The sequence below is a fragment of the Jaculus jaculus genome, chromosome 9 (assembly GCF_020740685.1).
Source record: "Jaculus jaculus isolate mJacJac1 chromosome 9, mJacJac1.mat.Y.cur, whole genome shotgun sequence".
Taxonomy (NCBI): Eukaryota; Metazoa; Chordata; class Mammalia; order Rodentia; family Dipodidae; genus Jaculus; species Jaculus jaculus.
Window position 1 is genome coordinate 110,677,789 of NC_059110.1, and position 13,888 is coordinate 110,691,676.

Sequence of the window (13,888 nt, forward strand, 5' to 3'; positions counted from 1 at the left end):
ATGGAGAGGTGCATCTATAAGCAAGAGAACATGGGGCAAAGACTGAAGTAACCAACTCACAAAGACTGATCTGAATAGACGCCAGAATGTGTCCCCTACTTACATGAAACCTTAGGACAGGAGTTAAGAGAGGAATCACATATGAGGCTGCCTTGGGTAGGCTGAGATTTCCAGGTATAAGAGGCATGAGCAGCATGGTCTAGGGTGATAGAAAAGACCTGCTGTAGTGGTGCATGCTGGAGGCACAAGGATCAGGAATCCAAGGCCAGCTTGGGCAACATAAGATCCTGTCTCAAAAAAACAAAAAAGGGGGCTGGGGAACTGGCTTGGCGGTTAAGGTGTTTGCCTGCTAAGCCTAAGGACCACGGTTTGATTCCCCAGGACCCACATAAGCCAGATGCACAAGGGGGCACATAAGTCTGGAGTTCATTTGCAATGGCTAGAGGCCCTGGCATACCCATTCTCTCTTTCTCTCTACCTGTCTCTTCCTCTCTCTCATTCTCTCTCAAATAAATAAATAGAATATTTTTTTACAAAGGGGGGTGTGGCTGGGCATGGTGGCACCTGCCTTTAATCCCAGCACTTGGGAGGCAGAGGTGGAAGGATTTCTGTGAGTTCCAGGCCACCCTAAGATTGCATAGTGAATTCCAGGTCAACCTGGTCTAGAGTGAGACTCTACCTCAAAAAAAAAAAGGGGGGGGGAGGGTTGGAGAGATGGCTTAGGGGCTTGCCTGCAAAGCCTAAGGACCCATGTTAAACTCTTCAGGTCCCACATGAGCCAGATACACAAAGGTGACACAAGTGTGCAGGCTAACACATGCACGCAAGATGGTGCATGTGTTTGAAGGATTCTCTAGGACCCATGTAAAGCCAGATGCACAAGGTGGCACATGTGTCTGGAGTTCCTTTGCTGTGGTTAGAGGCCCTGGTGTGCCCATTCTCTCTTTTTTGTTTTTGTTTATCAACGTAGGGTCTCACTCTAGCCCAAGCTGACTTGGAATTCACTATATAGTCTCAGGGTGGCCTCGAAATCACAGGGATTCAACCTGCCTCTGCCTCCTGAGTGCTGGGATCAAAGGTGTGTACCACCATGCCCAGCCCCATTCTCTCGCTCTATCTTACTTTCTCTTTCTCACAAAATTAATTTTTTTAAAAACTTAAAAATTGGGGGGCTGGAGAGGTGGACAGCTGTTAAGGTACTTGCCTGCTAACCCTTAAGACCAGGTTTGGTTCCCTAGTACCCAAGTAAAGCAAGATATACCAAGTGGTGCATGCATCTGAAGTTCATCTGCAGTGGCTAGAGGACCCATCCCCTTGCAAATAAACAAAATATTTATGAAAGAGAAAGGAAGGAATGAAGGATGGATCAACCTACATACTGTTGTATGAGGTTATTAGAAGTGATGGTCACATATACTTGTAAAAACTCAGCAAACTAGGCAGGCGTGATAGCACACTCCTTTAATCCCAGTACTCAGGAGGTAGAGGTAGGAGGACTGCAGTGAGTCAAGGACACCCTGAGACAACATAGTGAATTCCAGGTCAGCCTGGGCTAGAGTGACACCCTACCTTGAAAAACTAAAACAAAACAAAACAAAAAAAAAAAACCCTCAGCAAACTAAAGTGAGTGCATTTTATGTATGTGCAGTTTTCTTTTATAAAGGGGATTTTACATTTCTCAGCATCCCAATCTGTGATACCCTTCATTGACTAAACCCTCCCTTATAGTCAAAAGAACCACACCCATTATTAACATTTCAGGGCACTTAGAGGGAACTTGATTGTCACTGATTGTCAAATCTGGGCCTGTGGCGGAAGCCATTCCACTTCCTTGTTTTTCTGCCAACAAAAACAATTCAGGGTGGCTATCCCACTTCCTTTTTCCTGGCACACCAAGCCACACAAACAAAAAGAAGGGGGAAGCAGAAAAACCTCAAGTTCAAGACCATCCTGGGCTACATCTCAAGAACTTGTCTAAATAAATACATAATAGCTAGGTGTGGCACATGCCTGTAATCATATCACTTAGGAGGCAGAGGCAAAGGGATCATGAGTTAGAGGCCAACCTGGACTACATTAGTGAGATTGTGTCACAAACATGCAAAATAAAAACAAAGTGGAGAACTGGAGAGATGGCTCAGAAGTTAAAGGCACTCACTTACAAAGCCCGACAGCCTGGATTTGATTCCCCAGGATGGATGTAAAGCTGGATGTAGAGGCTGGAGAGATGGCTTAGCAGTTAAGGGGCTGGCCTGTGAAGCCTAAGGATGCAGGTTCAATTCCCCAGTACTCATGTAAGCCAGATGTACAAGGTGGCACATGTGCCTGGTGTACCCATTCTCTCTCTCTGCCTCTTTTTCTCACAAATAAAATATTAATAATAGTAAACTGGGCGTGGTGGCACACATCTTTAATCCCAGCACTCAGGAGGCAGAGGTAGAAAGATCACTGTGAGTTTGAGGCCACCCAGAGACTACATAGTGAATTCCAGGTCAGCCTGGGCTAGAGTGAGACCCTACCTCAAAAAACAACAACAACAAAAAAAGTAAAACTGAGCCGGGCGTGGTGGTGCACACCTTTAATCCCAGCACTCGGGAAGCAGAGGTAGGAGGATCGCCATGAGGTCAAGGCCAACTCTGAGACTACATAGTGAATTCCAGGTCAGCCTGTGCTAGGATGAGACCATATCTCAAAAAAAAAAAAAAAAAAAAGGTCAAAAGGTCAGCTTTTGCTGGGCATAGTGGCGCATGCCTTTAATCCCAGTACTAGAGAAGCAGAGGTAGGAGAATCACCATGAATTCGGGGTCAGCCTGGGACTACAGAGTGAATTACAGGTCAGCCTCGGTTAGGTTACAGTGAGAACACACCAACACACCTTGGGAGGGGGTACTGGTCAGCTTTTAGTTCCCATTTACCTTTATTGATTACACAACCCAATTAATAGATTTTTTAAAATTTTTTTAAATTTTTTTTGGTTTTTCAAGGTAGGGTCTCACTCTAGCTCAGGCTGACCTGGGATTCACTATGTAGTCTCAGAGTGGCCTTGAACTCATGGCGATCCTCCTACCTCTGCCTCCAGAGTGCTGGGATTAAAGGTGTGCGCCACCACGCCCAGCTTAATAGAAGATTTGTAACTAAGGTAATGTTTTGGTAATAGTCCCTACCTCAATTAGACAGACTCAACCTTGGTTCCAGGGAGCCATGTACAGATGATGATTCAATCTAACGATTAGCTGTACTTTTTTTTTTTTTTTAGTTGCACTAAATTTTATATCACCAGAGAGTAAATTCAATTTTAGTTAAATAGTACCTACCGAAATAGTAACTATATGTTTCATTCTATGGTAAGTATGTGTGTGGGAATAAAGGGATGCCAGGGGGCAAGTGTTATACACAAGAAAGAAATAGGCAGCTTATGTCAGGGAGATGAGACAAACATTGACACAGTGAAACTCAGAGTACATGACAGCCAGGCATGGTGGTGCACACCTTTAATCCCAGCACTCGGGAGGCAGAGGTAGGAGTATTGCAGTGAGTTTGAGGCCAGCCTGAGACTACATAGTGAATTCCATGTCAGTCTGGCCTAGAGCGAAACCCTATCTCAAAAGAAAGAAAGACAGAAGTCATCAGTCATCAGCAGTGAAAACAGTGGACACTGAGAGCTTCAAGTTTGGCCAGACAGGCCAAATGACTGAACGGGTGCAATATTGACATGTCTGCTCTGGGGGAAACCAACTGCTCTCTAATTGGACTGGAAGCCCACTCTATGGAAGGGAATACAAGCCTGGTACTGAAAATCTAATCAAAAGCCTATGGCAAGGGAAGTCATGTGCCTTAGTGGTATATAGCCTGCTCTTGTCTGGCTAAATGCATATATTATTCTCACCAAATTGCCCTGAAAGCAATTAATGATCATATTCATATATTAGTGCTACCCTCACTTTTGGTTAGAGAAGTTTCTCTTTTCAAATGGCTGTGAGCACTGCGATCACCCAAAAGAGAACATAGTGCTGAACAGAAGTGGCAGAGGAGTGCTCAGCACTGACATATCTCTATCACACCCTCCAAGGTTCAGGGTCCATTGCAGAGAGGTGGCAGAAAGAATGTAAGAGCCAAAGGAAGGGTACGACTCCTTACAATGCAACTGTCCAGACAGAAATTGGCCTTAATATCCATGACCTTGCAGTACCTAACAATACCTTCACAAGACCATCATAACAGGAGGAAAAGATGATGACATCAAAATCAAAGACAGATTAATGGAGAGAGGGAGGGATATGATGGAGAGTAGAATTATGAAGAGAAAAATGGGGGAGGGGAGGGAAATATCACGGTTTATTGTCTGTTAGTACAAAAGTTGTCAAAAAATTAAAAAGAGAGAGAAAGGAGTGCATGATGAAGAGTGGACAGCAGCAGATGATGAGCACAGGTAAACCAGGTGTGGTGGTGCACGCCTTTAATCCCAGCACTCGGGAGGCAGAGGTAGGAGGATCACAAATTCAAGGCCACCCTGAGACTACACAGTGAATTCCAGGTCAACCTGGGCTGGAGTGAGACCCTACCTCAAAAACAAACAAACAAAAAAAGATGAGCAGAGGTTCTGAGGAAGGCAGGTTCCCTGTGCTTTCGTGTCAGGCTAGAAACAGGGCACCTAAGCCTCCTCTAGTACTGCCAAGAGCGCTGACACTGGAAGACTGGACAAGAAGATCAGGTTACCCCCTACCTCCGTTTAAAAATCTTCCACCGACCTCAGGATAAAGCTTTCCTGATATTCAACACCCTTCCTTATCTGGCTTAGTTTCTGCCAAACTTCTACTTAATTTACTAAATGCCAGGAATGTGCCAGAAGCTGGGGAGACACTAACAGAAAGACATGGCTGGGAAGACAGACAAGTAAATAACACAATGTGAGGAGTGCTGAAACTGGGTTATATGTGAAGAGAGATGAAACAGATCAGGAGACAGCTGATTCTGCACAGCAGTGGGAAGGAGAGGGCAGGTTGCTAGAGGAAGTAGCAAAGTACATCTGAAAAAGACCTAGAATAGTAGTTCTACCAAAAAGAAAGAAAGAAAAGGAATCCCGAGCTGTGGGAACAGCCAGAGCCAAACCGTGAAATGCAGTGCCCATTTCAGAAGCAGTAGGGATGTGCAGGTGAGCGGGAAGAGGACAGCAGCGCGGGTCCGAGGTAATGTGGAGTGGAGGAGAATGATACGGAAGAGACAGGTGAAAGGCCTGGCAGGGTGTAGATATTAAGAAATAACAGCTGGCTGGAGCTGGTGGCACAGGCCTATAATCCTAGCCACTCAGGAGGTTGAGACTAGAGGATTACAAATTTAAGGCCAGCCTAGGCAATTTTGCAAAATCCTTCTTCAAGATAAAAAGTTGGGCAGAAGAAATGGCTTAGCAACTAAGGTGTTTGCCTGCAAAACCTAAGGACTCAGGTTAGATTCCTCAGGACCCACATAAAGCCAGTTGCACAAGGTGGAGCATGTATCTGCAGTACACTTGCAGTGGCTAGAGGCCCTGATGCGCCCATTTTCTCTCAAGTGAATAAAAAACTATTTAAAATAAATAACAGCCAGGCGTGGTGGTGCATACCTTTAATCCCAGCACTTGGGAGGCAGAGGTAGGAGGATCACTGTGAGTTCAAGGCCACCCTGAGACTACAGAGTTAATTTCAGGTCAGCCTGGACCACAGTGAGACCCTACCTCAAAAATCAAAAAAAAAAAAAAAGAGAGAGAGACTCTGGTACACCCACATACATGCAAAAAATTAAAAATATTTTAAAATAAATAACAGCTGCTTCTAGTTACTGGAAGATTAACGACTGTTAATAGGTTGTTGCTTTTTGCTGTTATATGTAACACATATGTAATGGACAGTCTGGTCTGGGCAGGGTCTCATGTAGTCAAGGCTGACTTGGAACTTACTATGTAGCCAAAGATGACCTTGATCTTCTGAGCCTACCTCCACCTCCTGAATGCTGGGATTATAAGTATGCCACCATGCTCAATTTATGGAATACTGAGGATCTAACCTAGAGCTTCATGCATACTAGGCAAGCACTCTACCAACTGAGCCCTAGGCCCTAGGCCCTATGCTAGGATCCGTCCATTCATTCCTTTAAAAAAAAAAGTGTGTGTGTGTGTGTGTGTGTGTGTGTGTGTTTGCAAACAGAGAGAGACAGAAGAAAGAGAGAATGGTCATACCAGGGCCTCCAACCCCTCAATGAACTCCAAATGCATGCACCTTTTTGCACATTTGGCTTCACGTGGGGTACAAGGGAACAGAATTTGGGTCATTAGCTGCTGAGCCATTTCTCCAGACCCTCCATCCATTCTTCCTTCCTTCCTTCCTCCCTACTTACTTTTTGTTTTTCACGCTAGACCAAGCTGACCTGGCACTCACTCCTAGGCTGGCCTTGAATTCATAGCAATCCTCTTAGCTCTGCCTCATAAGTGCTGGGGTTAAAGGTGTGCACCACCATACTTTCTTTTTATTTGTATTTGCAAGAACAGAAAGAGAGAGAGAAAATGGGTGCATCAGGGCCTCTTTCCATTAAGCTGCAGATGCATCCACCACTTTGTGGATCTGGTTTTAGGTGGGTAATGGGGAAATGAACCCAGGCCAGCAGACTTTGAAAGCAAGCGCCTTTAACCACAAAGCCATCTCTCCAGCCCCCTACCACTTACTTTTAGTTGGTGTAGATGACAGATATGTTCATATGGGTGAGTGTGGGTGCACATGCACATGCCACAGTGTACACGTGCAGGCCAAAGGACAACTTTCAGGTCAGTCAGTCTTCGTCTTCCACCTTGTTTAAGGTAGGATCTCAAAGTTGCCCAGCACTCCTTTAGCCAGGCTAGCTTGACCACCAGGCTAGCTCATGCAGAAGCTTCCTCCCATGTTGCCAAAGGTGTGCTGGAGTTACAGAAGCCCACCACAGCTTCTGCCTTTCACACGGATTCTGGGGATTGAACTCAGATCCTTACACTTACGTGGCAAGCACTCTCTGGATTTCCAACACTCAGTAGTCACATAAAGTACCACTGATATGATTTTGCAAGTGAGTTTCAAAGAAGTTGGGTACCTTACTGAGGACCATTTAGTGTGAGCAGCAGCAGGATCTGAGCCTGGGCGTGCCTGGTGCTGAAGCCGGGGCTCTTCCCATGGTGCAGTACTATCACTCTTATGGATGGCTCCCTTGCCTTAGGTAGTACTGCCCACTCTTTGCCTCTCTCCTAGCAGTCACGGAAGGAAAAATGCCCACTTTGTAGACAATAAAGATGAAGCTCATTAAAAAAAAAAATGCTGCTCAAAAGCACACTATTAACAAGGAGCTTGAATTTAAACTTAAGACTTGTTTACAAATGATAAATTTGGATTTAACTATACAGCAATGGGAAGCCCTCACAGGTTTAAGTCTGAGAATTGACATGATCAGGTGGGAGATACAGAAAAGTAATTCTGGGATGAAAATCAAGTAAGTCCTAGAAACCATAAAGAAACAGGAAGACATGAGTCCACTGTAGCAGTTCAGATGACACAGGGTAGTAATAAGAGCGGCAAGGATAAAGGCCATGAGAACCATCCAAGACTAGGCTAAATGCCAGTCCTGTCTTGAGAGGCTCCCTGATAGTCCCCAGCCTGAATTAATTACTCTTTCCTCTGTGCAGCTTTACATCCTACATATCGCATCCACTTGGCTATTTGTTTACACATCTAATTTCTCCACTAGGCTGTGAGGTCTTAGGAGGAAGAAACTCTCTTACGCGTTTTTACATTCTTAGCACAATAACTGGCACAAAGTAGTTTCTCTGTTAATGTTGAGTGGAAGGAAGGATGGATGGACAGATGGGTAGAAAAAAAAAAAAAAAGGAGAGTTTGAGGACAGCAGAATGGCTAGCACCAGGATAAACACAGGAAAGAGAGTTAGGCTTGTGTGACTATGTCCAAGTCTCATGGTCTGCAGGATGAGGCTACCAGGACTGAGAAGTCTCAAGAGCCAGGCAGAGAAAAAACTTTATCTGCCAGACAAAAGGAGCAGCTAAGGGCTTTGAAGCAAGAAAGGTCCTGGCTGACCAATGGGTTAGGAAGATGTGCCTTTGCTTTGCTCTCTGTATATTCCTGGACTGCTCTCTTTCCCTTGTAGCAGCAGCAGCAAGGCACATTGTGTAATACAAACTCATTCAGGTATCATGCTAAGCACAACATACTGGAGAGGTAAACCTGTCACATCTCACCTCACATAAGTGGTTTTTGGATTATCCACATGATTAACTCCATGAGCCATCAGCATAAATAATGAGGAGACTAAACAGAAACAGTATGAAACAAACCTGGCGGGGCATGGTGGCACAGGCAGAGGTATGGTGGCACTGCAACCCCAGCCCTGAGGAAGTAGAAGCCAGGAGGTTTGCAAGTTTACGGCTAGTCATGCTACAGAGTGAGACCCTGGGGGGGGGGGAGAAATTAGAAAAAGAAAAGAACCAGAGCTGATGGGTTGGGATAATCCTGGCTGAGGAAGGAGAACTGCAAATTCAAGGACTGCCAACCTGTGCAACTTAGTGGAACACTGAGAGACAGACAGACAGAGAAAGCAAACAAGCTGAGGATGATGTAGCTCAGCTGGAGTGCTTGCCTAACATGCATGAGGCCCAGCACCACATAAAACCAGACCTATGTGCTCGCTTCAGCAGCACCTATACTAAAATTGAAACAATACAGAGAAGAATAGCATGATTAGCATGGTCTCTGTGCAAGGATGACACAGAAATTCGTGAAGCATTCCATATTTAAATAACAAACAAACAAACAAAAACAGCATCCAGGCGTGGTGGCTCACACCTTTAATCCCAGCACTTGGGAGGCAAAGGTAGAAGGACCACCATGAGTTCAAGGCCACCCTGAGAATACAGAGTGAATTCCAGGTCAGCCTGGCCTAGTGAGACCCTACTTCAGGGGGTGGGGGAGGAGCTGGAGAGATGGCTTAGTGGTTAAGGTACTTCCCTGTGAAGCCTAAGGACCCAGGTTCAACTCCCCACCAGAACCCACATAAGGCAGATACACAAGGTGTCACTTGTGAACAGAGTCACACATGCACACAATGAAGTGCACGCATCTGGAGTTCGGTTGCAGTGGCTAAGGCACTGGCATGCCAATTCCCCCCACCCCTCTCTCTCTCTCTTAAAAAAGGAGAAGGGTCTGGAGAGATAGTTCAGCAGTTATGGTGCTTGCTTTCAGAGCCTCACAACCAGAGTTCAATTCCCCAGTACCTATGTAAAGTCAGATGCACAAAATGGAGCATGCACCTGGAGTTTGTCTGCAGTGGCTAAAAGCTCTGGCGCAACCATTCTTTCTCTCCCTGCAAAGTGTGGTGGCACACACCTTTGATACTAGAACTTTGGAGGCTGAGGTAGGAGGATCACTGTGAGTTCAAGGTCAGCCTGAGACTATATAGTGAATTCAAGGTCAGCCTGGGCTAGAGTGAGACCTTACTTTGACAAAAAGGGGAAAGGGGGACTACTCGCTCAGGACCCCCTGTTTTACAGAAGCTTTGTCTTCCTTCCTTCTCTTGAGTTCTGAGACACCAGTCTGGGTCTCTAGGGGGCTTTCCCATTTTTAGGAACCCCACTCCTGCCTCATCTTGAGCAGGAGCTCTGTATTATTCCCTTTCTTTTCTTAAACACTATAAACTCTATAATCCCTATATAAAATCTTTCTAAATTAAAAAAAAAAAGTGGAAAGTAGAAACAGGGCTGAGGGCACACATCAGTGGTAGAGTGCTATAGAGAGGTATAGACAAGTCTCTGGGTTCATATCCCAGTACTGAAGCAAGAAGAACCATATATTTTTAAACAAAGTGCTATACTTTACAAAGAAAATATATAATTCCAATACATACGAAGAGATGCCGAATCATTAGTTTCCAGAGAAATACAATGAGATACTGTTTCACACCCACTAGAATGCCTATGCTAGAAAGGATGGTATCAAGTGTTCACAGGGGTATGGGAATGTTGGAACCCTCACACTGAGACTAGCCTCAGTTTCTCAAATGAGCAAATACTGAGTTACATTAACTGTCCTTACTCCTCCTGGTGAGGCTGCACATATAACTGGGTACTAAAATGGCCAGCAAGTCTCTGTGCTCCTTCTGAGACTATCCTTAATTCCAGTCCCTCTGAACCACATTTCATTCACTAAAACACCAGTTTCTCTCCTGACAGGTTTTCAACTTGTTTCCTTCCCACTTTTCCTCCACAGAGACCTAGGTTACCATGTCTTAGCCATGAGAGAGGTTCCTATAACACTAGGTTCAAACAGCTCTCTTAAAGCATAAATAAATAGACATATATTTTTTAAAGTCTCCTCTTAGCTGGGTGTGGTGGCTGATGCTTCTTGTCTCAGTACTCAGGAGGCTGAGGGAGGAGGACCACCATGAGTTCAAGGCCAGCTCAGAGCTATAGAGTAAGTTCCAGTAAGCCTGGGCAAGAGTAAAATCCTACCTCAGGAAAACAAACAACAAAAAATGTCTCTAAGCTGGGTGTGGTGGTGCATGCCTTTGGTACCAGCACTCCTGAGGCAGAGCTAGGAGGATTACTGTGAGTTTGAGGCCAGCCTGAGACTACATAGTGAATTCCAGGTCAACCTGGGCTCAGATCAAGACCCTATCTCAAAAAAAAAAAAAAAAAAAAAAAAGCCTCTCATGCCTTTAACCCCAGCACTGAAGAAGCTGACACTGGAAGAATGCTGTGAGTTTGAGACCAGCTAGAGTAAGACTCTGCTTCAAAAGCAAGGAAAAAAAAAATGTTCTTTTCCACTCAGAAGAAAACCACTGACTTGGGAGACAGAAACTGGTTTTCGCCATAGATAAAGATATATGCATTCAGGGCTGGAGAGATGACTTAGTGGTTAGGGTGCTTGCCTGTAAAGCCTAAGGACCCAGGTTCAATTCCCCAGATCCCACGTAAGCCAGATGTACATGGTAGTGCATGCATCTTGAGTTCATTTGCATTGGCTAGAGTCCCTGGTGCACCTATTCTCTCTCCCTCTGTCTCTCCCTCTCTCAGATAAATAAATTTTTGCTTTGTTTTGTTTATAGTTTTTGGAGGTAGGTCTACACTAGCTCAGGCTGACCTGGAATTCACTATGTAGTGTCAGGGTGGCCTTGAACTCACAGTGATCCTCCTGCCTCTGCCTCCCAAGTGCTGAGATTAAAGACGTGTATCACTATGCCTGGCTTAAATAAATAGTTTTAAAAAGCTATATACAATCACATTTTTTTTTTAACTTACTAGTTTTTATGTGGGTGGCTGGGGAAACTCAGGGCCAGCAGGCTTCACAAGCAAGTACCCCAGCTGTTGAGCCATCTCCCCACCCCCTGATGTACCCTTTTTGATACAGACCAAAATGACCAAAGGCTCAAAGACTGAAAAACTGAAGAACCAAAGAAAAGTTGAGCTTGGTAGGCAGAGGTAGGAGGATCACCATGAGTTCGAGGCCACCCTGAGACTACATAGTTAATTCCAGGTCAGCCTGGGCTAGAGTGAAACCCTACCTAGAAAAACAAACAAACAAACAAACAAAAAAAAAAAAACAAAGAGAAGTTGACATTGGAAACTTATAAAGGCAATAAGGTGTGACTGGTGGCTTCTAAGGAATGGGAACCTCCAAGACAGGCTAGCATCCACAAGGAGCACTGTGGTTCTGATCTCTTGGAAAAGTGTACAATTTTGTACCCTTCAAGGATCATGACTCCATTTCCCAGTGACATTGAACCATTTGCTACACCTTCTTGTAGGCCATGATGAAGCAACAAAACATGAGACTGACTGACCTCCAAAGCCTACTTGTCCAGCACAGTGATGCTCTGAGCATGCCCAACCCCTGTCCCCAGGAGCTCACTCATCATGGTCAGATGCATGGATCTTGCTTAAAGTCAATGCTTTTTCAGCTAGTCCTTCAAACTTTGTTAAAGTTAGCAAAGAAGGCCTGGAGAGATGGCTTGTTAAGGCACTTGACAGCAAAGCCAAAGAATCCGGGTATGATTCCCCAGTACCTATATAAAGCCAAATGTACAAGGTGGCACATGTGTCTGGAGTTTGTCTGCAGTGACCAGAGGTCCTCACATGCCCATTCTCTCTATTTGCCTCCTTTTCTCTCTCAAATTAAAAAAAAAAAAAAAAAAAAATTAAGTTAGCAAAGGGCTGGAGAGATGGCTTAGTGGTTAAGGCATTTGCCTGCAAAGCCAAAGGACCTGGGTTGATTCCCCGGGGCCCAATGTAAGCCACATGCACAAGGGGAAGGGGGATGTGTCTGGAGTTCCTTTGCAGTGGCTGGAGACCCCGGCACGCCCATTCTCTCTCTTCCTCTCTCTGCCTGTTTCTCTCTCAAGTAAATAAATAAAAATAAAGTTAGCAAAAGAAAAAAGGTGACCACTGAGTCCATCCACCAGTCAGAGGCTTCTATTCAATGCCTACATCTGTGCTGACATATTGCCTGCCCACTAGAAAGCCAAGCACCATATACACTCCCAGGAGCTGGCACGGACAGCAGGCATACACTGCACAACATCCTTTTATGTTCTCCAACAAGACCATAGCTCTCACCTATCCTGGGTCCTGGCTGAAGGCAGAGAAAAGGAACAAGGGACCTGCCACTCAAGCACCATCACTGACCAACATAGTCTCTTGGTGCTGACAAGAGCTGGATCTTACTGTGACCCCAGGCAAGCTACTCTGAAGACCTCCTTTACATATGTGAAATGAGGGACCCCACATTCCTTCCAGCTAGCTGTAATTTCCTGACTGTGGCTTCTTTCAGTTCTCTCCACAGACAAGATGCTTTCTAGTGAGAAGCAGGATGTAGAAAAAAAAAAAAAAACATGGACTGACTTCCAGAAAGGGACACAGGGTTCATATTTTGCTGACCCAGTTTCCCTCGAAATGTCAGATGACCCTAGAGGCAGCAGGAAGCAGAAGGAACAAACTCTGCTGGACTGACTGTTGGCCTAGAGCAGTTCTTGAGGTGTGAGCATTACACCCGTGTACTCCCCATCCTGCCAGGACACTCATTAACCCCAGTGATGACATGGAAAAGAAAGGGTAGCCTGCCCAAGACCAGGAGGCCAATAAGAACTTTACATACACTTGTGCTTCTCTATATCAGAGGCAGAGATCTAAATGCTGGCTCAGATGGTGGTTCCTCAATCCAGCCAAAGGTGCCTCCAGGTCCTCTACCAAGGCAAAGCAAGCCAAGTGAAGTCTTGCTGGCCCTGGGCCCCTTGGTCATCATTAGATCTTATGGACAATTTCAAATGTTCAGAAAGCCAGGGAACCTAAAGAACTGGAAATCCAGGGGTGACCCAAAGCTTCCTTTTCCTCATTCCAAACTTCTAGTTGGTGAAGTTGGTCCTTCACTTCCTCTGGTTGTTACCAGTGTGGGGAGTCACAAAAAATAAAAAATAAAAAAAAATAGTGTGAAGACAAGGTGCAAGTGACTGGAGGAGGAAGAGGACAGCCCTAACCAAACAGCACATAAACAAAGTCAGCAATTTCAAGCACTGTGACCACAACCAGCTTCCTGGCAGAGGCTACTTGGACAATCTCAAAGCGCTCAGGACCCAGGGGACACTCATCAAGGACAATAATCACCATTATCACATCCTTGAAAACCATACAATAGACAGACAAGGAGTCAACATCTTTGAAATGAACACCACCCAAGAATTCTACTATAAATAGTCCTTCTAACTAGGCCTCCTCGTATGTTACAGTTCCTGCTCTCCCTTACCCAGGGAGGACCCTAGTAAAGTGCCTGTGGTTCAGGGAAGCCCATGTTTTCCCACTTGATCAAGAAGGAAGAAAAAAAAAGAAAAGAAAAAA

The 13,888-nt window shown here is 45.1% G+C and overlaps 1 protein-coding gene and 1 pseudogene across 1 annotated transcript in view; one reads left to right on the top strand and one right to left on the bottom strand.

Moving 5' to 3' along the window:
* Positions 1-13,888, bottom strand: part of Pip4k2b (phosphatidylinositol-5-phosphate 4-kinase type 2 beta) — a 40,419-nt gene that overhangs the window by 25,808 nt on the left and 723 nt on the right. The gene's annotated exons all lie outside the window — the stretch shown is intronic.
* On the top strand, positions 8,686-8,801 carry LOC123463759 (annotated as a pseudogene).